This window comes from Moschus berezovskii, chromosome 24 (genome assembly GCF_049115385.1).
Source record: "Moschus berezovskii isolate FMDL1 chromosome 24, NW_MosBer_1.0, whole genome shotgun sequence".
Taxonomy (NCBI): Eukaryota; Metazoa; Chordata; class Mammalia; order Artiodactyla; family Moschidae; genus Moschus; species Moschus berezovskii.
This window is the reverse complement of record NC_142483.1, coordinates 53,634,928-53,660,790: the sequence shown is the minus strand read 5'-3', so window position 1 is coordinate 53,660,790 and position 25,863 is coordinate 53,634,928. Positions and strand designations below refer to the sequence as shown.

Here is a 25,863-nt window from a genome sequence, read left to right as displayed (position 1 = left end):
CACTGATTTTCATATCCTTTTTTCCTTTTATTTCAAATATCTTTTATTTTGAGTCTACTTTCTAGGAGAATTCCTCTATTTTATTTTCCAAACTATCTATTGAATTTAAAAATACTGGTTGTTATATTTTTATTTCCAAGAACTTTTTCTAAATCTCTCACTGTACTTTTAAGAAATCTGTTCTTGTGTCATAGATGTAACTTCTGTTATCTCTCTAAAGGTTCTTACAGATTTTTTTCTGCTTCCTGCATATTCTATTTACCTGAACTTCCTTTTTTTCATCTGTGTCTGTCACGATAGAATGTATCCTTAAATGTTTATTTAGTAGGAGGATAACAAAAATATATTGGAAGCTTTGTGTGTATGGATCAGATCACTAGGGGGTGATCAGGCAAGAACAAGGATGTTTGATTTGTACTTCACCAAATGTCAGGATCTTTAGGTTTCTTCCTCTTGACTAGGTCAGTTTTCTCAGAGAGTAATCCTTCAACCTCCTGCTGAGAATGCAGTTATGGGTTGAATTGTGTTCCCCAAAAAGATATGTTGCGGTCCTCACCTCCAGTACCGCAGAAATGTGACCTTATTTGGAAACAGGGTTGTAATTCATTAAGATGAGGTCATATTGGTGTAGGGTGAGCCCTTAATCCAATGTGACATGTCCTTATAAGAAGAGATAGAGACACACACGCACACACAGGGAAAGAACCGCCATGTGAGGATGGAGGTAAAGACTGCAGTGGCACATCTATGTACAAGGAACACCTCGGGTCACAGAAATAGAAGAGAGAAAGGAGAATCCTAGGGGCTTTGGCGAGACCATGACCCTGCCAACACCTTGATTTCCAACTTCTAGTACTATTGCCTAGAAAATCCCATGGATGGAGGAGCCTGGTAGGCTGCAGTCCGTGGGGTCGCTAAGGGTCGGACACGACTGAGCGACTTCACTTTCACTTTTCACTTTCCACTTTCACACATTGGAGAATCCCAGGGACGGGGGAGCCTGGTGGGCTTCCGTCTATGGGGTCACACAGAGTCGGACACGACTGAAGTGACTTAGCAGCAGCAGCAGCAGCAGCAGCAGTTCCTTACTGTTAGACAATAAAGGGAGAGTGAAACTGTTAGTCACTCAGTCATGTCCGTCTCTCTGTGACCCCAGGGACTGTAGTTCACCAGGCTCCTCTGTCCACGGGGTTTCCCAGACAAGAATACTGGAGTGGTAGCCATTCCCCTCTCCACGGGATCTTCCCGACCCAGGGGTCAAACCTAAGTCTCCTACCTTGCAGGCAGATTCTTTACCATCTGAGTCACCAGAGATGTTGTTTTAAACCGGCTAATTTGCAGTGCTTTGCTACAATAGCCCGAGGAATTAACATAGATGCATAAGCCTGGTTTTCATGAAACAGCAGGGAAAGGATGCTGCTGATCCCATTCAGTATGTAGACTATAATTAATTCCCCCTCTTTTCACTGTGGCACTTTACCCCTGCCCTCAGCTCTGCCTCATACCCTCTTTGGTTCAGTTTTTTCAGTATCTGAGCCTCCAGTATTATGCTATTGTGGAGGAAGTATAGCCTTCTGGTGGCACCAGGTGGGGAAAGTGACTTTCTGTTCTCAACAATAACTGGTCCTTATTCATATAATCAGCCAGTCCTCCCACCCTCTCATCCTACCTTTGGAAGTAAATTATATTTATTTATTTATGTCTGTGCTGGGTCTTTGTTGCTGCGTGAGCTTTTCTCTAGATGCAGTGATGATCGGGGGCTGTTCTCCGGTTGCGGTGTGTGGGCTTCTCTTTATGGTGGCTTCTCTTGTTGCAGTCCAGGGGCTCTAGGCTCAGTAGTTGTGGCTCACAGGCTCTGGAGCACAGACGCAATAGTTGTGGTGCAAGGGCTTTGTCACTCCATGGCATATGGGATCTTCCTGGATCAGGGGTTGAACCCGTGTCTCCTGCCTCAGCAGGCAGATTGTTTAACACTGAGCCACTAGGGAAACCCTTGGTTCTTCTTTTTCAAAGTCTTCTTTTTATTTATTTTTTGAAAGATTTTTTTAAGTGGACCATTTTTAAAGTCCTTATTGAATTTGTTACATTACTGTTTCTGTTTTCTGTTTAGGTTTTCCGGTTGTGAGGTATGGGGGATCTGAGCTCCCCCACCAAGGAGTGAAGCTGCACCCCCTGAATTGGAAGGTGAAGTCTTAACCACTCGACCACCAGGGAAGCCCCAGTACTTATTCCTTACTTATTCTGAGTTCAAGTCTTTTCGGAGGGTTATGCCCTTCGATTAAGTTTGTTCTAAATTGCTCCCCCCACAACTGAAAAGTAAGTAGGCTTTCAGCTTTTTCAGTGCTGTTAAGTCTGGTTTTTGGTTGTCAATATTTTGGCTTTTGTTTTTTATTCTTATGAGTCTATATCTTTTTCTAAAAAAAATCATATATGATAATTTTGGTGAGGATTTGGGAAGGAGCAGATGAATGTATATACTCAATCAAGCATGGTCAACTAGAAATCCAACCATATAATTTTTTAGAGGCTCTAGTTGTGAGTTAAGTAGAAAGAAAAGAGAACTTGTTCAACTTGATAAAACCTACAGCTAATAAAATATTTAATTATATATAATGTTTAATGGCAAAATCATTGAATGCTTTCTCCCCTAAGATCAGGAACAAAACAAGTATGTTTACTGTCACTTTTACTCAGCGTATCACTGGAGAAGCTAGCCAGCGCAATAAAGTAAGTTTGGCTTTTTTGGAACTTTCTGGAGAAGAAAATTTTTTCTGAATACTTTGATATTAGTTGACTCTGTGGATGTGGAATCCATGGATACAGAACTTGTGGATACAGAGGGTCAACTGTAGTTAACTGTACGTCAAACGTACCTCAATAAAGCTGTTAAAAATTCAACTCAGAGAAAGACAAATGTCATATGTGGAATAAAAAAAAAATGATACACATAAACTTATTTACAAAACAGAAAGAGACCCAAAGACATAGAAAACAAATTTATGGTTACCAAAGAGGAAAAGGTAGTGAGGGAGGGATAAATTAGGAGTTGGGATTAGCAGACAAACTACTGTGTATAACACAGTCAAACAACAAAGACGTACTGTATAGCACAAGGAGCTATACTCAATGTCAGTGTCAAGCCCAATGGAAAAGGATCTGAAAAAAGAATATACACCACACTTACGGCAGAAAGCGAAGAAGAACTGAAGAGCCTCTTGATGAAAGTGAAAGAGGAGAGTGAAAAAGTTGGCTTAAAACTCAACATTCAGAAAACTAAGATCATGGCATCCGGTCCCATCACTTCATGGCAAATAGATGGGCAAACAGTGACAGACTTGATCTTTTTGGGCTCCAAAATCACTGCAGATGGTGACTGCAGCCATGAAAATAAAAGATGCTTGCTCCTTGGAAGAAAGGTTATGACCAACCTAGACAGCATATTAAAAAGCAGAGACATTACCTTGCTGACAAAGGTCCGTCTAGTCAAAGCTATGGTTTTTCCAGGGGTCATGTATGGATGTGACAGTTGGACTATAAAAAAAGCTGAGTGCCGAACAACTGATGCTTTTGAACTATGGTGTTGGAGAAGACTCTTGAGAGTCCCTTGGATGGCAAGGAGATCCAAACAGTCCATCCTAAAGGAAATCAGTCCTGAATATTCATTGGAAGGACTGATGCTGAAGCTGAAACTTTGGCCACCTGATGCGAAGAACTGACTCGTTTGAATAGACTCTGATACTGGGAAAGATTGAAGGCGGGAGGAAAAGGGGACGACAGAGGATGAGATGGTTGGATGGCATCACCAACTCAATGGACATGAGTTTGAGTAAACTCCAGGAGTTGGTGATGGACAGGGAGGTCTGGCATGCTGCAGTCCATGGGTTCGCAAAGCGTCAGACATGACTGAGCGACTGAACTGAACTGATATATATATTCTGGGTTGGCCAAAAAGTTAATGTGGGTTTTATAAGCCCTTACAGAAATATATACATGCATATACACACATACACAGATACAACTGAGTCACTTTGCTGTACACTTGAAACTAAGAAAACACTGTACATACTTCATTTTTTTCAAGTGATGCAATAAAAAAGTTGAACTCTTGTCATTTTGGTGTGGTTTCTGGATGGAGCAGAGAAATAGATGTGGTTCATCCATCATGTTTACCTGAAAATCCAATCACATAACTTTTTAAAGAATCCTGTTTTCATTTCAAACATATATATTTTTTAATTTTCTTGGTCTATTTCTCTCTGTCAGTCATCAATACTCCCATTCATTTACGCCTCATTTTGTTCCCAGCCCAACCAAGTTCTGGGTTGGGCCCTAGGAATGGGCTTCAATGCAATGAATTACGGAAGGTACCTGGAATGTTATTGCCTGAGGATTAACTGCATAGTTAAATCAGGTACAGATCTGTCCCTGAACAAGAGAATAGACCCATCAATGTTTCAGATTCTTTTCTTTTCAATGCAAGCATTGATTGCCCATGTTATGAATGGTGACTCTTAAAAATGAAGGAGGTAATAAATTAGATAGTATGGCTTAGCATTTGCAGTTTCGTATATGCCCTCTGCCTCCTCACCTCTTCATCCAAGCGTAATCCAAGTCTTAATAGTATCTGAGAAAGACCTTGACTCTACAGGTTCCTGGGATGGGTGGAGTGAGCATGAATGATGTTCACGTGTAAGGTATGCCCATCACATGTGTGGGCATGTCAGAGGAACTCCCATGTCATGATTGGTGAATCTAGATGGGAATTATTTTCCTCAGCACTGCTTTAATCATGCATTACTTCTTTTTAATAAAAGGAGTCTCTGGTTTTACCAGTTATATTTTCCTTACAACACAGTAGATAAATAATGGTTTTCATTTTAAATGTTTTTGTTCTCATAGTGAATGTGAAAGTCCCAGGATGATCAGGAATTTTTCTTGAGTATAAATCTGAAACAGAAATTCCCAGATCTCAAAGACCTTTCAAGAGAGAAATCAGAAGGCTCCAGTCTGGAATCAGTTCAGTTCAGTCGCTCAGTCGTGTCCGACTCTCCGCGACCCCATGAACCACAGCATGCCAGGCCTCCCTGTCCATCACCAACTCCCGGAGTTCACTCAAACTCATGTCCACAGAGTCGGTGATGCCATCCAGCCATCTCATTCTCTGTCGTCCCCTTCTCCTCCCGCCCCCAACCTTTCCCAGCATCAGTCTGGAATAGCACCTTACAAATGAGGAAAATCTGTTTACTAAATTGTTAAAAGAAAGAAAAGGAAGAAAATTGGGGTAAATGAGCCCCTTGAGGGTAGTGTCTGTGTTTTATTACTTCTGTACTCATTGTGCCAAGCACAATAGGTAGACATCTGTTGGGCATCTATCATTTGGGGTGTAATTTGCATTCCTCTCCTCCTACTCTGATACCAGACTGCTTCTTTCCTGTGAGGAAGTCCTATCAAGTGCGTCTGGTGAGATTGTTAGTGTTCACTCCCCCACAGGTGACCAGGTCTGGCCATTTATTTCCCTGGGAACATTAATTGATTTAGACAACAGTTACCTGAATTAACCTAGGCCAAATGCAGTTTTCAATTAAGACTTCTTTTGCCTGCTCATTGGAGAGATTTCTCCGAGATGCAGATACTGCTTTTTTATATAAAATTTTTTTGAATTAGCTTTTTATATGTTTATTTATTTATTTGGCTCTGTCGAGTCTTAGTTGCAGCACGCGGGATTTTTCATTGCAACTGAAGGAAAGTTACACGGCTCAAAGTAGCCTAGAGTTAAAACTCCCCTCTGGGTCCTCCCCACCATTCTGTGCAAAACAAAGAACTCTCTCACCCGAAGAAAAACAAATGGACATTAAGGTTGATTATGCCCAGCTCCCAGCCGGTCCAGCCTCTCGCTGAGTTCCAGAATTCCTTGCCCCAGCCGTTTAAGAGAAAACAACTCTGAAAAACCTTGGAGAAGAACAGGCCCCCTTAAGACAGTAGCTTTCCACATACATGCCTATTATACTTACTCTTTTCTTGGGTTAGAGCAGCACCTCACTATCTGACTGCTACCCCTTCTCGCTCATTAAAGGTGATCTGTTCCTGTAATGCGGAGAAGGCAATGGCAAGCCACTCCAGTACTGTTGCCTAGAAAATCCCATGGATGGAGGAGCCTGGTAGGCTGTCTCTGTCTTTTTCCAAACCTCGCCTTCTCTAACTCCCTTACCCTACATCAGCTCTTTGGCTTCTCTAAAGAAAGTGAAGTCGCTCAGTCATGTCTGACTCTTAGCGCCCCCATGGACTGCAGCCTACCAGGCTCCTCCACGCATGGGATTTTCCAGGCAAGAGTACTGGAGTGGGTTGACATTGCTTTCTCCCTTGGCTTCTCTAACAGATGCTCTGACTCCAGAGCAGGTGGGCTCATTAGTTGTGGCATGCGGGCTTAGCTGCTCCATGACACGTGAGATCTAGTTCCCCAATCAGGGATCAAACCTGAATCCGCTGCATTGGAAGGTGGCTTCTTAACCACTGGACCACCAGGGAAGTCTCATGAGATACAGACATAACCTTTCATTGTATGAGAAAAACATGAGCCCCTGTAGACAGCGTTTGAACCCCTAATCCAGCTACGGCTGAGAGTAGACGCAATCCTTTACTGTTTGAGCTAACTTGAGTTGGGTTCCTGTTACTCACAACCAAAAGAATTCCAACTAATGCAATCATGATTTAATGGCACCCTCTAAAATATTACTTTTAAAAATAAATATGAAGGTCAACAGTCTCCCAACTCAAATGAAAACAAAATACAGGAAACTAAAATTTAGCCCCATGTTGGGAGAGAATGGTTTGCAACTAGGATCAATTTTCAGATAGTAAAATCTTTCAGACAATAAATAGAAGTAGTAAGGAAGTCTAACCATTTCTTTTGAGGGACTTCTCTGGTGGTCCAGTGAATAAGACTCCATGTTCCCAGTGCAGGGAGCCTGGGTTGGATCCCTGGTTGGGGAACTAAGATCCCTCATCTGTAACTAAGCCTGTGTGCCACAACTATAAAAGCCCACACGCTACAATGAAGACCCAGTGCAGCCAAAACAAATGATAGAAAATGAAAGTAAATAAATAACCATGTCTTTTTAGAACTTTCAGAAATGATCTCTCATCGAAAGTGGTTTAGCTATCTAGACCTGGAGAATAAGTGACAGCTTAAGATCTCTGAGAACGCAACTATAGCCTATCTGTCGAAGTTACACTGAAGTTAAGAATAAAATGAAGCCATATTTTCTTAAGGATCTTAGCTGTTGTTTAGTTGAAAGTCATGTCTGACTCTTTTGTGACCTCATGGACTGCAGCCTGCCAGGCTCCTCTGTCTATGGGATTTCCCAGGCAAGAATACTGGAGTGGTTGTTATTTCCTTCTCCAGGGAATCTGAAGATCGAACTCTCTTGCATTGGCAGGCGGATTCTTTGCTGCTGAGCCAGTTACGGAGATTTTGAGCCCCTCCCTCCCACTGAGGTTCCCAGTCTCTGCTCTGACATGCCCTGTCTTTTCTCAGAGTTCCCCAGGTATTGTCTCACTGCTGGTGACAAAACGACTCTCCTTTTGCTCCTGTCTGATCAGCTTCCCTGGCTGTCTGGAGTCTTCAAGAAGAATCCAGAGTCAAGGAGCAGTGCTGATCTCCTGGATCCCTACTGCACCCCTGAACTTCCAGAGGCTGTGGTTGTCGTGTCAAAGCGGGAAGAATGACTTCTCTGCAAGTGCTTGCTGCTTATTGTCAACCAGGAGGTCCTGAAGTAGCACTGAAGTCTCATAAAGTTGGTCACAAAAACCGGTTGAGGGACTTCCCTGGTGGTCCAGTGGTTAAACCTTTGCCTGCTAATGCAGAGGGTGCGGGTTTGATTCCTGGTCGGAGAGCTAAGATCCCACATGCCTGGTCACCGAAACAAGGAAACACAAAGCAGAAGCAATATTGTAACAAATTGAATAAAGACTTAAAAAAACAACAGGTTGAGCCATAGGTTCAAACATGGACACCCATACACACCACACGTACATGCTTATACATATGCACGCTGCTCTTCAGCTACAGAACACAGCCATTTTTATAAAGTAAATATTTAGTCTCTCCACCTACAGCAGCACGGACAAATTTTACCTTCGTCATACAGAGCACTCTAGCAAAAGTAGAGGCTTTCACATCTCCTTTTCAAAAGGAGCTCTTTGGTTTACATTTTTTTTTAGATGATGGTATAAAACTGGTGGTGAAATTTATCACTTATTTTAAATTTTCTACATTCTTTTAGTTCTTTATTAATTTATTAATTTTAATTGGAGGCTAATTACATTATTGTATTGGTTTTGCCATACATTGACATGAATCTGCCCTGGGTGTACATGTGTCCCCCATCCTGAACCCCTCTCCCACCTCCCTCCCCATATCATCCCTCTGGGTCATCCCAGTGCACCAGCCCCGAGCATCCTGCATCATGCTTCGAACCCGGACTGGTGATTCGTTTCACATATGATAATGTACATGTTTCAATGGCATTCTCCCAAATCATCCCACCCTCGCCCTCTCCCACAGAGTCCCAAAGACTCTTCTATACATCTGTGTCTCTTTTGCTGTCTCATATACAGGGTTATCGTTACCATCTTTCTAAATTCCATATATATGCGTTAGTATACTGTATTGGCGGAGAAGGCAATGGCAAGCCACTCCAGTACTCTTGCCTAGGAAATCCCATGGACGGAGGAGCCTGGTAGGCTGCAGTCCATGGGGTCGCTACGAGTCAGACATGACTGAGCAACTTCACTTTCACTTTTCACTTTCACACATTGGAGACAGAAATGGTAACCCACTCCAGTGTTCTTGCCTGGAGAATCCCAGGGACGGGGGAGCCTGGTGGGCCGCCATCTATGGGGTCACACAGAGTCAGACATAACTGAAGTGACTTAGCAGCAGCATACTGTATTGGTGTTTTTCTTTCTGGCTTACTTCACTCTGTATAATAGGCTCCAGTTTCATCCATCTCATTAGAACTGATTCAAATGCATTTTTTTAAATTGTTGAGTAATACTCCATTGTGTATATGTACCACAGCTTTCTTATCCATTCGTCTGCAGATGGACATCTAGGTTGCTTCCATGTCCTGGCTCTTATAAACAGTGCTGCGATGAACACTGGAGTACATGTGTCTCTTTCAATTCTGGTTTCCTTGGTGTGTATGCCCAGGAGTGTGATTGCTAGGTCGTATGGCAGTTCTATTTCCAGTTTTTTAAGGAATCTCCACACTGTTCTCCATAGTGTCTGTACTAGTTTGCATTCCCACGAACAGTGTAAGAGGGTTCCCTTTTATCCACACCCTCTCTAGCATTTATTGCATGTAGACTTTTGGATAGCAGCCATTCTGACTGGTGTGAAATGGTACCTCATTGGTGCATTCTTTTAGTTTTAAAGGAGCTTTTGGTGTTGACATTTTACCAGTTTGAGTGAAGCATGGAAACCTTACTGTCTTTTCTCCTCCTCTATCCCCATTTATAATTGTCTTAAATGTTTCCTCTCCACCTATTGAGGTATGTCAGACAATGTTATCATTTTTGCTTCAACAAACAAATATAATTTTAAAAACTCAAGAAGAAAAGTCAATTATATTTATCAGTATTTTCACTCTATTCATTATCCTTCCTTCTTCCTTCTGCAGGTTAAAAGATTCCTCCTTTTATGAGTTTCATGGACTTCCCTGGAGGCCCAGTGGTTAAGACTCAGCTTCTAACGCAGGGAGCGTGGGTTCAATCCCTGGTCTGGGAACTAAGATCCTACACGCCACTCAGTGCAGCCAAAACAAAACAAAAAAACACTACCTATCTCCTTTTGTAAGTTTCCTTCTGTTCAAAGAATTTCCATTAACTGTCTTTTCAGGTTTAGTCTGATGGTGACAAATTCTTTTAGTTTTTGTCCATGAGAATGCCTTGATATCCTCTTCTACCTGAAGAATATTTTCACTGTAAAATTCTGGATTCACAGTTCTTTTCTTTTAATGCTTCAAAATGTTGAGTCACTTCCTTTTGGCCTCCATGATAACTGATGAGAAATCTGACATCATTCAAATTGTTTTTACTCTACTTACTTATAGGCATCACTTCTCTCTCTCTATTTTTTCTGTCTTTAACTTTCAGAAGTTGGTTCGGATCAGTCTTGGCATGTATTTCTTTGGGCTTATCCTGTTTGAGATTCAACAGCTTCTCGAATCTATGGGTTAACACCTTCTGCCAAGTTCAGAACACTTTCAGCCACTATTTTGTTGAGCTCTTTTTCAGTCTCACGCTCCTTCCCTTCTCTGGAAAGACTTGTTATGATCTCACATATCCCTGAGGTTCTCTTCTTTTTTTTTTCTTTCAGTTTATTTTCTTTTCTTTCTGTAGTTCAAATTGGATAAGTCTTATTGATCTCACTTCAAACTCACTGATTTATTCTCCTGTCTGCTATTGAGCCCTTCCAGGGAGTTTTTATATTTTGTTATATTTCTCAGTTCTAACATTTTCTTTTGGCTCTTCTTTATAGTTTCCATTTCTTTGCTGAAATTTCCCATTTTTTCACTAGTCTAAAGCATGTTCAAAATTTTTCATCGCAGTACTTTTTATGATGGAATCTAAAACCCCCATCGGCTAGTTCCAACATCTGTGTTATCTTGGTCTTGCCATCTGTTTGACCGTCTTTTCTTATTCTAGTGGAGATTTTCCTGATGCGTGGGAATAGGGTTTCTTTTTCTAAATTAGTTCCAGACATCTTGGTTATTATGTTATGAAACTGTGCTTCTCATTGAAACCTTCAGTTTCAGCAGGTTTCCTCTGACCCCACACCTGTGGAGGGAGTGGGATGCTGTCTTTCACTGACAGGTGGAGTGGAAGCCAAGTTCTCTGCATGAAACTGTGGAGGATGGAGGGCTTTTGAACAGGATGGTTAGGATGAAAGTCCTGGCTTCTCTGACATCACTCAGACCCAGGCAGGAGGGTGCCTCATTCCAGCAAGATGAGGATGGAAGTCTAGCCTCTCCACTCAACCTCTGTTGACAAGCGTGGGGATGGGGCCTGTTATTCCTGAGACATTTGACTGCAGTAGGACCGTTGTTGTCTATAAGTTTTCAGTCTTACTAGACTGCTCCTTTCCTGTCCTTTGGTTAGAAAGTATGAATTTTTCTTAGACGTTTTTATTTTTGGTCGACATGGCATTTCTAGGTTGGTAGCTTCTCTAGGACCCAGTTGAGAATATGAGAGACAAAAGAAAACCTAGGGAATTCAATACACAGCAATCCTTTAGTCCTGAGGTCCCTAACCATTCTGTTTTCTTTGCTCCATTTATCAAAGCTGTCTTTATTTGTTTTAAATATAATATCCAAAGTTTTTAAGGAGATCAAGTCAGTCGATCCTAAAGGAAATTGACCCTGAATATTCACTGGAAGGGCTGAGGCAGAAGTTAAAGTTCCAATACTTTGGCCACCTGATGCAAAGAGCCGACACTGGAAAAGACCAAGCTGCTGGGAAAGATTGAGGGCAGGAGGAGAAGAAGGCAGCAGAGGATGAGATGATTGGATGGCATCTCATCTCATCTCAATGGACATGAGTTTGAACAAACTCTGGGAGGTAGTGAAGGACAGGAAAGCGTGGTGTGCTATAGTCCATAGAGTTACAAAGAATCAGACACAACTTAGCGACTGAACCACAACAATTCATTTAATGTATGTATTCATCAGCCCAGTGCCAGCGGATGGCAAATAGCAAGTACTCAATAAAACAATGAGCTTTTATTATTTACAATGACATGAAATAAATATCTGCTGGATAGAATGTCCCACCCCATGGGTTAGCAGGCTGTAGCTTCTCTTTTCAATATTTTGTGTTATCTTTTCCTGGTATATTCCAGGAGAAGGTATGTCAAGTCTATTCCTGAATTAACCTACACTTGAACCCAGTTTCTCTATTGAATGGCACCTTAAGGCCTCAGTCCTCAGTACCAGAGTCAGGTCTTTTTCTGCTGCTCACCACTGCTTGTGTTGTCATTGTTCCTGGCAGTTGCAGCTCCCCACTACCTCAAGTGTCCACAAAGGTCTCCTTTGTTGCCCCCAAACACTCCATATAGCAGGTTTACTGAAAGTTTTAACATAAGTGAATGTTAGTACAGAGAAAGTGGAACTTTAAAACTGTGTATCAGGGACTTCCCTGATGGTCCAGTGGTTCAGATTCTGCCTTCCAATGCAGGGGATATGGGTTCGATCCCTGGTCAGGGAACTAAGATTCCACGTTCTGTGGAGCAACTAAGCCTGTTGCTATACCTAGAGAAAGGCCAGGTGTTGCAATGAAGACCCGGCACAGCCAAAAAGGGAAAAAAACCCACATATCAATCGTTACTACTCCTAAATCAGCCGTGCTGCAAAATCCTGGTTTTTTGTATCAACTAACGGCTCTTAAAAGACTCTTTACAGCTTTTACAACCTACAAAGCAAAAGACAAAAATTACAGCTATAAATTTTAGAACAATATTTTCTGTTTCCCTAAAACCTTAGGAAGAGTGTTCCCACAATACTCTCTACAATGAAGGAGTATTAAAACCATCTTTTAAAATGATATTTTTTTCCTGTGTCTTTCCACCAAGGATTCAAACATATTAAGGTTCTAATTTATATAAATAACCCTATGTGTGCATGCATGCTCAGTCACTCAGTTGTGTCCGACTCTTTGCAACCCCATGACTGTAGCTTGCCAGGCTCCTCTGTCCATAGCATGTCCCAGGCAAGAATATTGGAGTGGGTTGCCATTTTCTCCTCCAGGGGATCTAGGGATTGAACCCCCATCTCCTGTACTGGCAAGAGGATTCTTTACTACTGAGTCACCTCGGAAGCCCTATATAACTCCATACTCTCCATATTAAGATACATCTTTTTATGTGAATGAGAATATTCACAAAATAAGATTTTTTAAAAGTTAATAAATTTCAAAAAATAGAAGTGATATAGGCAACATTTGTTTTTGAAAATATTATTTTTACTTAATATAATTAAATTAGAAATTAATAATATGACTATACCAGTAAATCATAAACATTTTAAACATTTTTTGTATTAAAGAGGAAATTGAAAGTGAAATTGCAACTGAATTTCATATAGGAAAACATCTGAAATACATACAAAAGGACTAAGTTCTAACACATTAATTTTTTAAAAAGAAAGACTAACAGTAAAAAATCTAAATGTTCAAACCAAGAAATTAGAAAAACACAAGAAAATAATCTTAGAATTATAAAAATTAATGAATTAAATATAAAAGCAAAATTAACAACTTTTTAAAGTGGCAGATCTGAGAAATAAATCCCAAACAGAATTTTTCCAAAAAAAACCAAGATTAATAAACTGTTTTTTAAACTTAATTGAAGTTAAAAAAGTAAAATCATAAATATATAAAATAAGAATGAATATATAAAGAATATATAAAATTTTTATGAAAGTTAAATATGATAAAGGAGAAGTTAATAGATTAAGGTGAGACTATCTTGTATATCTCTAGAAAAGAAATTTGAGAACCTGGTTCAAATGAGGGATTGCCAAAACTGACCTTAGAATGGATAGAAAATATAAATAGACTGAGTACCATAGAAAAATGGGGGGAAATATTAAAGAGCTACTCTCCCCAAACCACCGTGGCACAAACATTTTCACTGAAAACTTCTACCAAACCTTAAGAAATAATGACTCTGTGCTCCTGTGTTCTAAAGCATGTAATGAAAAGACTTCACAATGTTTAATGAAGTGAATATAGCCACAAAGATATTACCAAAAACTAAAACTATAGCTTAATATAACTTACAAATATTTATATAAAAAGCAGAGACTTCACTTTGCCAACAAAGGTCCACATAGTCAAAGCTATGGTTTTTCTAGTAGTCATGTATGGATGGGAGAAGGAAACGGCAACCCACTCCAATGTTCTTGCCTGGAGAATCCCAGGGATGGCGGAGCCTGGTGGGCTTCCGTCTATGGGGTCGCACAGAGTCGGACACGACTGAAGCGACTTAGCAGCAGCAGCAGCAGCAGCATGTATGGATGTGAGAGTTGGAAAGAAGGCTGAGCGCCAAAGAATTCATGCTTTCGAACTGTGGTTCTGGAGAAGACTCTTGAGGATCCCCTGGACAGCAAAGAAGTCAATACTAAAGGAAATCATTTTCCTAATGAATATTCATTAGAAGGACTGAAGCTGAAGCTCCAATACTTTGGTCACCAGATGCAAAGAACTGACTCACTGGAAAAGACCCTGATGCTGGGAAAGATAGAAGGCAGGAAGAGAAAGTGACAACAGAGGATGAGATGGTTGCATGACATCACTGACTCACTGGACATGAGTTTGAGTAAACTCAGGGAGATAGCGAAGGATAGGGAAGCCTGGCATGATGCAGTTCATGGGGTTGCAAAGAGTCGGACATGACTTGGTGACGAAGAATAACAAAAAAACAGAATTAATGCATGCATGCATGCTAAATCACTTCAGTTGTGTCTGACTCTTTGAGACCCCATGGACTGTAGCCCGCCAGGCTCCTCTGTCCATGGATTCTCCAGGCAAGAATACTGGAGTGGTCTGCCGTTTCCTTCTCCAAACAGAATTAAAGAGTACATTAAAAGAATAATACATGAACTTCCCTGGGGGTCCAGAGGTTAAGACTCTGCACTCCCAATGCAGGGGGCATGGGTCCAGTCCCTGGTTGGGGAATTAAGATCCTGTATGCTGCACAGCACAGCCTATTATTATTGAATTAAAAAAATAATAAATAAAAATAGAAAAAATGATACAGCTTCATTAAGTGGTATTTACTCCAGGAATGCAAGGATTGTTCAATAATTCACCACTTACTAGAGGAAAAGCAAAATCATATTATCTCCACAAGTCCTGAAAAACATTAATGAAGTCTAACATTTATTTTTCATAGTCATGCTCAAAATTCTCCAAGCCAGGCTTCAGCAATACGTGAACCGTGAACTTCCAGATGTTCAAGCTGGTTTTAGAAAAGGCAGAGGAACCAGAGATCAAATTGCCAACATCCACTGGATCATGGAAAAAGCAAGAGAGTTCCAAAAAAACATCTATTTCTGCTTTATTGACTATGTCAAAGCTTTTGACTGTGTGGATCACAATAAACTGTGGAAAATTTTGAGAGAGATGGGAATACCAGACCACCTGATCAGCCTCTTGAGAAACCTGTATGCAGGTCAGGAAGCAACAGTTAGAACTGTACCTGGAACAACAGACTGGTTCCAAATAGGAAAAGGAGTACGTCAAGGCTGTATATTGTCACCCTGCTTATTTAACTTGTATGCAGAGTACATCATGAGGAACGCTGGGCTGGAAGAAGCACAAGCTGGAATCAAGATTTCCAGGAGAAATATCAATAACCTCAGATATGCAGATGACACCACCCTTATGGCAGAAAGTGAAGAGGAACTCAAAGGCCTCTTGATGAAAGTGAAAGAGGAGAGCAAAAAGGTTGGCTTGAAGCTCAACATTCAGAAAACAAAGATCATGGCATCTGGGCCCATCACTTCATGGGAAATAGATGGGGAAACAGTGGAAACAGTGTCAGACTTTATTTTTTGGGGTTCCAAAATCACTGCAGATGCTGATTGCAGCCATGAAATTAAAAGACGCTTACTCCTTGGAAGGAAAGTTATGACCAACCTAGATAGTATATTAAAAAGCAGAGACATTACATTGCCAACCAAGGTCCGTCTAGTCATGGCTATGGTTTTTCCCGTGGTCATGTATAAATGTGAAAGTTGGACTGTGAAGAAAGCTGATCGCCGAAGAATTGATGCTTTTGAACTGTGGTGTTGGAGAAGACTCTTGAGAGTCCCTTGGACTGTAAGGAGATCCAACCAGTCCATTCTAAAGGAGATCAGTCCTGGGTGTTCATTGGAAGGACTGATGCTAAAGCTGAAACTCCAATACTTTGGCCACCTCATGCAAAGAGTTGAATCATTGGAAAAGACTCTGATGCTGGGAGGGATTGGGGGCAGGAGGAGAAGGGGACGACAGAGAATGAGATGGCTAGATGGCATCACCGACTCGATGGACATGAATCTGAGTGAACTCCGGGAGTTGGTGATGGACAGGGAGGCCTGGTGTGCTGCGATTCATGGGGTCGCAAAGAGTCGGACAGGACTGAGTGACTGAACTGAACTGAACTGAGACAGGAATAATAAGATAGGTTTTTTAATAAATTATATTGAGATAACTGGCTATTCATCTTAAAAAGAAAAGAACTGCATTATTTCTTTTCAATTTGTACCCAAATTTCAAATGCATTAGGTTAAATGTTAAAAAAAAAAGGAAAACTTATAAAAGTATCAGAAGAAAATGTGAGAGAATTTTCAAAACAATTTGAACCAGGGAAGAACTTGCCCAATAACACATAAAAATCAAGAACAATAAAGAAACAGATTTGTATATTGAACTACCTAAATAAACAAGAGAGAATTCTGCATATTACTGAAACCTCATAAAGAAAGGAAAAGGATAACTAATAAACTTGGAAATAATATTTACATCACAGAGAGTTAATTTTCCTAATATATACAGTGCCTACAAATTAATAGTAAATAGCAAAATCCAATATAAAAGTGGAAAAGAACATAAATAGTGCCAAGAAAAGGAAATACCAATGGCTCTTAAATATATAAATACATGCATAATGTCATTCACTATAAAAGATACCATTTTTTACATGTCAGATTGGCAAATATAAAACAAATAGCTACACATCATGTTGGGAGGGTTAGACAAACAGCCATTTCCACATATTTTCCGTGGCAGTGAAAACTGATTTAACTTCTGTGGAAAGCACTTCAACAATATCTGGCAAAATACATGTACCTTTTGTCCCAGAAATTCCTCTAATGAGAATATTCCCTATAACAATATTCAATAATTTATGATGTTTCACACAAAACAGGATTCACTATAGCATTCCCACATGTACTTATTTAGTACTTAGACTTTGGAAACTACCTCAGCACGTGCCTTGTGCTGAGTCGTGTTTGACTCTTTGTGACCCCACGGATGACAACCCTCCAGGCTCCTCTGTCGATGGGATTTTCCAGACAAGACTACTGGAGTGGGTGCCATTTCCTTCTCCACGGGATCTTCCCCACGCAGGGGTCAAACCTGCATCTCCTGTCTCTCCTGCATTGCAGACAGATTCTTTACCCACTGAGCCACCAGGGAAGTCCTACGTGGAAACAACCTACAAGTTCATAATTAGAGGACCAATTTCCTAATTACAACAGAATACAACAGCTTCCACAAGTGAAACAGCATTGTTTGCTGGTTAGGCACCATCTCCAACGTATATTTTCAAATAAATATGCAAAACAGCGACAGTGATACTATTTGTTTATATTAAACAAAAATATAGACATGCATATTTCATACATCTAATTTATATGTACAAATGATACATATGGGCTTCCCTGGTGGCTCAGATGGTAAAGAATTCACCTCAATGTAGGAGACTCAGGTATATTTTTATTTTATATTTCTGTTCAGTTCAGTTCCGTTCAGTTCAGTTGCTCAGTCGTGTCCGACTCTCCGTGACCCCATGAATCACAGCACGCCAGGCCTCCAACACTGGCAACCCTGGTTACCTCTTATGAGTGAACTGGATGCCTGGAGGAGAGATGCAGGAAGGAAGCTAACTTTTCACTTTATCCTCTTGACTTATGTCATGTTCCCTAGATGCGGAAATAGGGATTCTTGAGTATGTGTTTTCAAGGAAAGGGCAGGGATCAAAAGCTAAGCAAGAGGGCTTTCCCTGGTGGTCCAGCGGTTAAGAATCTGCCTTGCGAGCCTTCCTCAGCAGTCCAGTGGCTAAGACTCCACTCTCCCAATGCAGAGGGCCTGGGTTTGATCCCTGGTCTGGGAACTAAATCCCATATGCCGCAACTAAAGATTCTACACACAGCAGCTAAGACCTGACACAGCCAAATAAATAAATAAAAATAAATATTAAAAAAAAAAAAAAAAGAATCTGCCTTGCAGTGCCAGGGACACAGAAAGATCCCACATACCATGGAGCAACTAAGCCCCTGTGCCACAATTACTGAGCCCACGCTCCAGAGGCTGCGAGCTGCAACTACTGAAGCCCATGCAATCTAGAGCCGATGCTCCACAACAGAAGCCACTGCAATGAGAAGCCTGTGTGCCACAACTAGAGCGTAGCCCCGGCTTGCCGCAAGTAGAGAAGGCCCACTCATAGCAATGAGGATCCAACATGGCCAAACGTAAAATAAATAAGTAAACATTTTTTGAAAAGGTAAAAGAAAAAAAACTAAGCAAGAATGTGTCTTACCTGGAGTCTAGCTTCTGCCTGACACCTTGAGGAGCTCTGAAGTGTGAACTGTACCTTAAGACAGAAGGTCCAGGCTTTCCTATCCTTATCAATCAGTCTCTGGCTGTGAACTGCCTTCAGGAGGAGGGAGTATCCTCTCAGGAGAAGGGGCTTCTATTGGCTAAAGGTAAATCAGCCCTGAATACTCATTGGAAAGGACTGATGCAGAAGCTCAAGCTCCAATATTTTGGCCACCTGATGTGGAGAGTTGCCTCATTGGGAACGACCCTGATGCTGGGAAATATTGAGGGCAGAAGGAGAAGGGAGCAACAGAGGATGAGATGGTTGGATGGCATCACCGACTCAATGGACATGGGTTTGAGCAAACTTTCAGTTCAGTTCAGTTCAGTCGCTCAGTCGTGTCCGACTCTCCGCGACCCCATGAATCACAGCACGCCAGGCCTCCCTGTCCATCACCAACTCCCGGAGTTCACTCAAACTCATGTCCATCAACTCAGTGATGCCATCCAGCCATCTCATTCTCTGTCGGCCCCGTCTCCTCCCGCCCCCAATCCCTCCCAGCATCAGAGTCTTTTCCAGTGAGTCAACTCGTCGCATGAGGTGGCCAAAGTATTGGAGTTTCAGCTTTAGCATCAGTCCCTCCAATGAACACCCAGGATTGAGCTCCTTTAGAATGAACTGGTTGGATCTCCTTGCAGTCCAAGGGACTCTCAAGAGTCTTCTCCAACATCACAGTTCAAAAGCATCAATTCTTCGGCGATCAGCTTTCTTCACAGTCCAACTCTCACATTCATACATGACCACAGGAAAAACCATAGCCTTGACTAGACGGACCTTGGTTGGCAAAGTAATGTCTCTGCTTTTTAATATACTGTCTAGGTTGGACATAACTTTCCTTCCAAGGAGTAAGCATCTTTTAATTTCATGGCTGCAATCAGCATCTGCAGTGATTTTGGAACCCCCAAAAATAAAGTCTGACACTGTTTCCACTGTTTCCCCATCTATTTCCCATGAAGTGATGGGCCCAGATGCCATGATCTTTGTTTTCTGAATGTTGAGCTTCAAGCCAACCTTTTCACTCTCCTCTTTCACTTTCATCAAGAGACAGTGAAGGATAGGGAAGCCTGTCTTGCTTCAGTCCATGGGGTGGCAGAGTCAGACATGACTTAGCAACCGAACAACAACAACAACAATTCTCCAGGAAAGGGGCCACTCTGAGGAACTGGCAATCAATTTTTCGAGCAGCCAAGGAACTAAATTAGAAAAAGGGATGTAGACCCTATAGGTGTCTACTACAAACTCACTGTACTGCCTGAAATCTATATGTCAGTATTTAAAAAAAAACAATTAAAAAATCAATATTACAGAATGATCTCTTTTTGTTGTTTGTCTAGATTCTAAATCCAGCACGGATGCCAAAATTTAAACAGTAAAAGCCTTCAAAATACTTAGCAAGATTCCAGTTTCGGACAATGTTAGTCAATTTTTCCTCCAGTATTGGAATGGATTGGGGTTTTTTGGACAAGCAGCACATGAAATAGTTGGCTTGCATTTAGGTGACCTCCTGTTTGAAAAATCCACAACTTTAAACATTGGACTCGTTCACTGACATAGAGTCCCCAGGACACAAAGAGGAAGTGAGGGAAGCGTAGATTTTTATCTCCTTTCCCAGGCTCATCCCAGGACAAGGGTAAGGGGACCAAGCATATCATTTGTCTCTATCCTTTATTTTTCCATACCAAATATAGTTATAAACATTGTGTATGGTGGTGTACAGAAAAAATTTTCCGGAAATTGGACAGAGGGCAAAAACATGATAAGGGGACCCTTTTTTCCTGGCTGCAGGGCATGTGGGATCTTAGTTCCTCAGCCAGGGACCAAACCTGCATATCCTGCAGTGGGAGTGAAGAGTCTCAACCACTGGACCACCAAGGAAGTCCCCATATCAGAGCATTTTCTCATAAACTCTCCTGAGATCATGTCTCTCAGAAAGTGCAACTTTGTTTGGCTAGCAACTGATTAGGGCCTAGATACCTCACAACACTTTAAAGTTAGATGTTAACTTGCAAAAACTGGTAAGGTACGATATTTTCCCCCTACCTGACAGAGAAGACAATCCAAAGGCTTTGATTTCATTGCCTTGTAGGAGATAAACCAGTTTCCTATCTAACTCAGCACCCTGATCTCAGCATTCCTTTCCCACTGATATTTATACCCCAGGATCTCCTGTGTGCGTGCATGTACTAAGTTGCTTCAGTTGTGTTAGACTCTTTGCGACCCCATGGACTGTAGCCTACCAGGCTCCCCTGTCCACAGGATTCTCCCGGCAAGAATACTGCAGTGGGTTGCCCTTCCCTTCTGCAGGGGATCTTCCCGACCCAAGGGATGGAACCCATGTCTCTTGTGTCTCCTGCATGGCAGGTGGGTTCTTTACCACTAGGGCCACCTGGGAAGGCCACCTGGGAAGCCCCCCAGGTTCTCATATTTTCATCCAACTATTTTCTGTCTTCTGGTTCCTTCATTAATGAGTTAAAACTTTGACATGTGCTATTTATATGAGGATCATGCTCTGTAAATAATTTGAGAAAACATGTTTTTTTTTCAGTGTAAATTAACCTAGTATAAAATTATATGGTTAAATACATATACAATGTAGCTTGTTGTAAAAAAATGTGTTGAGTGACAGTGGAATAATACATTGAATCCCAGTGGAATAAAATGCTACCAGATTCATTATACACTATCTTCTCTCTTGAGGGCAGGGTCGTATATATGTTTAAATCTGGATTTTTGACTATTAGCCTGGCTGCTGAAGGACTTGACATACTGACATAGATGATGCTTTGAAAAATGGCTTTGCCAGGAAAGAGAATAAAAATGAAAAATATTCATATATTTTTCCTGGTGCATTTTCTCTTGAAATATCCTTGGGAGAGCTCTGGGACTAGGGTTGCCACATTTAGCAAATAAAATATAGGACATCTAGTTAAATTTGAACTTCAGATAAACAAGTAATAATTTTTAAACATATCCCAAATACAGCAAGCATTTTATCCAAAGAGTAGAGCCTAGAGCATCTCAAAGTTCAGGGGATGTAAGAAGCACATGGTGCACACCTCAAGGAAACCAGAATTGAAAGAGACACATGTACCCCAATGTCCATTGCAGCACAGCTTACAATAGCTAGGACATGGAAGCAACTTAGATGCCCATCGGCAGATGAATGGATAAGGAAGTTGTGGTACAGATACACAATGGAATGTTATTCAGCTATAAAAAGGTTGAGTCAGTTCTAATGAGTTGTTTGAAACTGGAGCCTATTATACAGAGTGAAGTCAGTCAGAAAGAGAAACACAAATACTGTATATTAATGCATATATATGGAAGTTAGAATGATAGTAACGACGATCCTACATGCAGGGCAGCAAAGGAGACACAGATGTGAAGAACAGACTTTGGACTTAGTGGGAGAAGGCAAGGGTGGGATGATTTGAGAGAATAGCATCGAAACATGAACATTACCGTATGTAAAACAGATGATCAGTGCAAGTGCGACGCATGAAGCAGGGCACCCAAAGCCAGTGCTCTGGGACAATCCAGAGGGACAGGGTGGGGAGGGAGGGGGGAGGGGGTTCAGGAAGGGGGGACACATGTATACTTGTGGCCAATGCATGTTGATGTATGGCAAAAATCATCACAACATTGTAACAATCCTCCAGTCAAAATATATTAATTAACTGAAAAAAGAAGAAGCACATGGGGTAAGCAAGTGGTTGCCAGTAGTGCCAGGAATGCAAAGGATCATGGGTAAAATTTGAGTCTCATTCCGGGGCTTCCCAAAGGCCAAGCCCAGCAAATAGAATCCTGTTGTCAATTCCAAGGAGTGAAAGTTGAATCTTTGGGTCAGGAGTTTGGCGGCCCTGTAGTAGGGCAAGCAGCTAGAGTCAGGAATGGGGCCAATCAGAAGAACTGACAAAGCTGCTCTGAAGGGTGATGTGTTACAAAGGGGTTTCTTCCCCAAGGACTCTTGAGAGTGATCCAGATGAGTGAGTTGATTAGCCATATTTTAAAATTCAGACTCAAAGAGAACATTTAAAAAAAATTATTTATTTGGTGATGCTGAGTCTTAGCTGCGTCATGAGGGATCTTTAGTTGCAGTTTGTGAACTCTCTTACGTGTGAAATCTAGTTCCCTGACCAGGGATCAAACCTGGGCCTCCTGCCTTGGAAGCTCAGAATCTTACACATTAGACCCTCAGGAAAGTCCCCATACATTCTTCTAAGCATTTATTTATTTGATTGCATTGGTTCTTAGTTGCCGCGGGCAGGATCTTCGTTGCATCAGGTGGGATCTTTCATTGCGGCAGGCAAACTCTCTAGTTGTGGCCCTTGAACTCACTGGTTATGGCACACAGGCTTAGTTGCCCTGTGGCATGTGGGATCTTAGTTCCCCAACCAGGGATAGAACCCATGTCCCCTGCATTACAAGGCGGATTCCTAACGACTGGACCACCAGAGAAGTCCCGTATTTTAAAAACTGTGGTATGATGTATGTAACATAAAATTGATATGATGCCAACCATTTTTAAGCATACAACTCGGTAGCAATAAGTACATTCACAGTGTTATACAACTACCATGAGTATCTATTTCCAGAACTTTCCAACCTTCCCAAATAGAAACTCTCTCAATAAACAAAAATCCCCCAGTTTCTCGGAACCTCTATTACACTTTCTGCCTCTATGAATTTGCTTATTCTAGGTATCTCATGTAACAGGGAGAGTACAATGTTTGTTCTTTTGTGTCTGGCTTACCTCACTAAGCATAATGTTTTCAAGCTTTATCCGTGTTGTAGTATGTATTAGAATTTCATTTCTTTTTAAGGCTGAATGACATTCTGTTGTATTTATACATACAGACCACATTTTGTAAATAAAGAGGACGTATATGTGTGGACATTTCATTTTTTTCGGTTTTCCTATAAACAACTGCTACACAAAACAACAATTCATTGCTACATAAAAAAAATCACACCATAGTTAAGTGTATTAAAATAACAACTTGAGGGACTTCCCCGGTGGTCAAGACTCCACAGCAAGGAACGTGGGCTCCATCTTTGGTCGGGAAACTGAGATCCCGTATGCAATGTGGCCAATAAAAAAGAAAAAAATAGTACTTTAAAATTGTGTTTTGTATTCCTCAAATTGATCTACAGAGTCAATGCAATCTCTATCAAAATTGTAACTGCTTTTCTCTATTTTTTTTTTCCAGAAGTGGACAAGCTGATTCTAAAATCCATACAAAACTTCAAGGAACTGAGAACAGACAAAAGAATCTTAGAAAAAAAGAATAAAGTTGGAGGATTCACACTTCCCAATTTAAAAACTTACTGCAAAACAACAGTAGCCAAGACAGTATGGTATTGGCATAAGGGCAGACATAGAGAACAAGAGAATAGAAATGAGATTCCAGAAATAAATATATAAATCACTGGTCGATTGAAATTTGACAGGAATGCCAAAACCATTCAAGGGAAGAAACAATAGCATTTTCAACAATTGGTGCTGAGACATCTGGACATCCACATGCAAAAGATTAAAGTTGGATCCCTATCTCATATCACATACAAAATTAATTCAAAATGGATCAAAGACCTAATGTAAGAGCTATAATACTCTTAGAAGAAAACAGTAGTAAATTTTCATGACCTCAGATTTAGCAATAGATTCTTAGATATGACACAAAAAGCATGAACAACAAAGGAAAAAAATAGATTTCATTGAAATTAAAAAATTCTAGTGTTATGTTTCAAATGACATTACCAAGAAAGTGAAAAGACGGCCCACAGGAAGGGAGAATGCATTTGCAGATCCTATGTCTAATCAGGGATTTATATCTAGAATATATAAAGAACTCTTAAAACTCAATAATAAAGACATATAACCCAATTTTTTAAAAGAGCAATAATCTAAATAGACATTTCTCCAAAGAATATATACATAAATGGCCAATAAGCACATATATTGATGACAATATAATTAGTTGTCAGTGAAATGCAAATCAAAACCACAAAATACCACGTCACACCCACTAGGATGGATATAATAAAAAAGTCAGAAAATAATATGTTTGTGACAGAAACTAGTCACAAAATATCACATATTTATGATGCCACTTATATGAAATGTCCAGAATTTGGCAAATCTACAGAGACAGGAGATAGATGATTGATTGTTTGGTCTAGGAAGGAAGGCTGGATGGGAGATCATAGCTAAAAGGCACAGAGTTTCTTTTAGGGGTGATGAAAATGTTCTAAGATTAACCTTTATGATGGTTACAAATATCTGTAAATATACTAAAAACCATTGAATTGTACACTTTAAATATACGAATGTTATGGTATTTCAATTATGTATTCATAAAGCTGTTATTTTTAAAAGGTCATATGTTATGTGACTCCATGTATATGAAATGTCAAGATAGGTAAATCTATAGAGATGGAAAGTACATTAATGTTTGCCAGAGATCAAGGGAAGAGGGAACCAGGAATAATTGTTAAAAAATATGGAATTTCTTTTTGAGGTGATTTAAGTATTTTGGAATTAAAGAGTGGGGATGGTTACACAAATTATGAATATGTTCAAGACCACTGAGTTGTATATATATATATATTTTTTTGATGTGGACTATTTTTAAAGTGTTTATTGAATTCATTACAATAAAGAAGTTTCTGTTTTATGTTTTGGTTTTCTGGCTACAAGGCATGCAGGATCTTAGCTCCTGGACCGGGGATCAAACCCTTATCCTCTGCATTGGAAGGCAAAGTCTTAACCACTGGACCACCAGGAAAGTCCCTAAACTTTAAAATAGTGAATTTTATGTCACAGGAATTTTATCTCAATAAAAAAATTGTAGCTTGCTTGGTTTGTCTGTTTTAGACATAGAAAGACTAGTGATTGCATGCACTTCTATTTAAAGAGCTAGTGGTAAAGAACCTGCCTGCCAATGCAGGAGATGCAAGAGACACAGGTTTGATTCCTGGGTCAGGAAGATCCCCTGGAGGAGGGCATGGCAACCCACTCCAGTATTCTTGCCTGGAGAATACCAAGGACAGAGGAGCCTGGTGGGCTACAGTCCATAGCGTCACAGAGAGTCTGACATTACTGAAATGACTTAGCACACACACTATTTAAGATAAGCTCATTGCATAATTGATCCGTTCACTAAATTGAAACATATTATCTCAGAAACTTTAAGTAAATCACTCTAGTTTTCTAACTTTTCACAGCTCTGACTTACACTGACTATAATTTGCATACTATGCGTTCTTTAAATGACCATGCTTACTTACAGGAGGAATAAGAAACCCAAGAACTATTCTAGGTTCATGGTTTTAATTACTGTAATTACAAGAGTCTGAGACAGTTTTGAGGACTTTGCTGGCAGCTCAGAAGGTAAAAAAAAAAATCCGCTTGCAGTGCAGGAGACCTGGGTTTGATC

The 25,863-nt window shown here is 40.6% G+C and overlaps 1 long non-coding RNA gene across 1 annotated transcript in view; it reads left to right on the top strand.

The window, feature by feature from the left end:
* The window catches only part of LOC129547637 (uncharacterized), a 42,574-nt gene extending 17,433 nt beyond the window's left edge, over nucleotides 1-25,141 (top strand). Inside the window, exons 2-3 of the long non-coding RNA XR_008684111.2 lie at nucleotides 2,111-2,316; nucleotides 23,635-25,141. This is a non-coding gene — a long non-coding RNA (uncharacterized LOC129547637). The remainder of the gene's footprint in view (nucleotides 1-2,110; nucleotides 2,317-23,634) is intronic.
* Nucleotides 25,142-25,863: the final 722 nt, after the last annotated feature.